The following is a 2,751-nucleotide window of genomic DNA, read 5'->3' as shown; positions in this document are numbered from 1 at the left end:
GACAGAGATGGCATTCTGCCACAAAGGGTACAGATATTGATTTCTCATTGTCTTGAGTCCTGTTGGAAGAAACTAGAGCTGGGAATAGGTAAAGTGACTATTTCAGTAATCCTGGTTGTCATGGAGAGGGAAGCAGGGTGAATAAATCTCATCAATCTGTTCAAGTCATATTTGACGTCTATACATCTCACACTTTTAACTTGAAAAAAATATTTATTCCAGTGTCCTTTCAACATTTATTTCTTTAAATATATTAGAAGTAATTAATCTCTCTTTGCAAAAACTGCAAGTATTTTATAGATCTGCTAAATATGGCTTCCACTGCAAATGGTAAGAGGCCCTGACAAATCTCTTATTAGTGACTTGTGCTCTACTGTATTTGGTGACAAATAGGAAAAGCATTTGAACATAAGCTGGGTTTTTTGTTTTGTGGTAGTTGCTTAGTAGGATTGTAGAGCACGTTTTGGGTGGGTTTTTCAAAAGTGCATAAGTGAGTTTGGTGCACATGTTCCATGGGAAATCTTGTAGTTTTCCTAACTCATGCACATGCTTTTTAAAATGACAATGGGACTTGTACTTGAACTCATTTATCTTTTTACAGGAAATCTGTTCAGTCTATTTAAGAGAACAAATAATTGCCCCTCCTTTGGAGGACGAGAGAGCAAGAATACCTCAATCAAAGGACTGTGTTTAGGTCTATGTCTAAAATTAATGCTAGAATTCTTGTATCCTCTGTTCTAGCTCTTTGTAACTGTTAATGCTATTTATCTGATTTTATTTATATATTAGCTTTCCCTTTATACGTTAACTGGCTTATAAAATATCAGGAACATTTTAAAACTTAAGTAAGTGAAATACAATGTTGTCACCTATATAAAAAGCAAAAGTTCCAGATCTTTTCAGGTCACTTGTGCCATTAACCTGTTCCACTGCAGTTACTTTATACTTGGATAGCTACACTAATGTATGATGTCCAAGAAGTATTTGGGATGAAGTCACCTAACGATTGAATAGCGGATATGGTCAGGCATAAATTTGAAAGACAGTTTACTGATAAAGAGCTCTCTTCAAGAAAGGTCACATTAAGGCTCCTAGCAAACATAATTTTCTTAGGTATTGGGCCAAATTTTCAGCTAGTATAAATTGAAGGCAGCAAAGCTATGGTGATTTACATTGGCTGAGGATTTACATTGTCTCCTATTTCCAAAGATATGTATATTTTTCTGTTAGCTAATAATTTTGAGACTCCCTCATAATGAGGACTGAACATCTTGCTGTGATTCAAAATGATGTTCTCTCTAGACAGCAAGTCCTTGCACTATATGGGTGAGAATGAGGCTGCAATTATTCAAGTCTCTGTATTAAGTGTTACATTTCTGCAAGCACTAAGGTGGTAACGCCTAAATTAAACTTTATAAAGATGTCCTTGATCAAACTGCTGAGTGGTAGTAAGCAATAAGGATTGGACAGAATTAATAGACTGTTTTTACAATGTGACAGAAAGCCACCTATTCAATGGTACAAAAATCCATAGCAGTTAGGAAATGGAGGCTCTATAGCACTGGTCTCCAACCTTTTTATGTACAGGATCCCTTTTTGAATGAAAGTGCAACCCAGGTCACATGCTGGCATCCCACCTTCTCCTCACCCAGCAGGTCAGTCTGTGGGGGAGGGAAAGCGTAGGGAGGGTACAGATTGAGACCCCTATGGTGAGGGAGTGGAGCAGAGGTAGGGATTGGGGTGAGTGGGGTCTCGGCTGGGCTGGGTGGTGGGAGGATCGGAGCCCAGGCAGCTCATCCAGGCATGGGGGGGGCTCCCACCACTGCACACACCCCTGCAGAGGTCCAGGGGCCATGTGCCCCCTGATTTGTGCTCAGGACAGAGGCAGCTGCCTCTGTGCTCTGGGTTTTGTACCCCAAGTCCAGCTGCAGCTGTTCTGGGGGTGGCCATGTGCGTCCCACCACTGGGCAGGCAGGGGGCATGGCTCAGTACAGTGGCAGGATGCATGTGGTGTTGCAACGCTCCAGGAGCAGGTGCAGTGGGGGTCAGGGTGCAAAGCCCAGTGTGCAGCAGCAGCTGCCTCCACCCTGTGCACAGATTGTGGGGGCGTGTTCCCCCTGGGCCTCCACCCCGCTGCATGCCTGGATGAGCCACCTGGGTTCCGATCCTCCCACCATCTGGGCCGGGGCCAGACTCACCCAGTGGCAGTGGGGTGTAAACGGGGATCTCATCCCACTCACTGGGAATGGCCCCAGCAGCAGGGGGTATGGCTTAGCCCAGCAGCGGGACACACGTGGCATTGTTCTGCTCCTGGAGCAGCTGCAGCTCTGTATCTCAGTTGGGGGGAGGAAGGGGCAGGGCTGAGTGTGTGCACCCTCAAGACTGAGATCTACTGTTAGAGGCTCTGCGATTGACCAGGTGATCACTGGTTGGTGACTACTGCTCTATAGGGTTTATGAATGACATAGACCAGGGCTGCTCAACCCCTACCCCACAGGCCAGATCTGACCTGTGGAACCATGTCATCCAGCCTGCAGAGCTCCCCACAAGTCCAGAAACTTAGTGGTGGGTGAACAGCAGTAATTAACACTGCTACCACTCCCCTGCCAAGTTTCCAAGCCCCATGAGGCTTGACTGGGACCAGGTTCTGCTGACCCTGCATGGCTGGATTGAGCCCATGGACCGGATCTGGCCCATGGACCAATCTGGCCCCTCTCATCCAGCCTGTGGGGTAAAAAGGTTAGGCATAAC

The 2,751-nt window shown here is 45.9% G+C and overlaps 1 long non-coding RNA gene across 1 annotated transcript; it reads right to left on the bottom strand.

Annotated features, from left to right (window-relative positions):
• Positions 1–570: 570 nt before the first annotated feature.
• On the bottom strand, positions 571–2,549 carry LOC109303780. Its single transcript, XR_002099220.1, has 3 exons — positions 2,471–2,549; positions 1,399–1,400; positions 571–582 (listed from the first exon to the last, which is right to left on the bottom strand). It is a non-coding gene; the product is annotated as an uncharacterized LOC109303780 (long non-coding RNA).
• Positions 2,550–2,751: the final 202 nt, after the last annotated feature.

This window comes from Gavialis gangeticus, unplaced genomic scaffold (assembly GCF_001723915.1).
Source record: "Gavialis gangeticus isolate Ggan-Ray unplaced genomic scaffold, GavGan_comp1, whole genome shotgun sequence".
In the NCBI taxonomy this organism is placed as follows: Eukaryota; Metazoa; Chordata; order Crocodylia; family Gavialidae; genus Gavialis; species Gavialis gangeticus.
The sequence above is the reverse complement of the archived record's forward strand: the minus strand, read 5'-3'. Positions and strand labels throughout refer to the sequence as shown.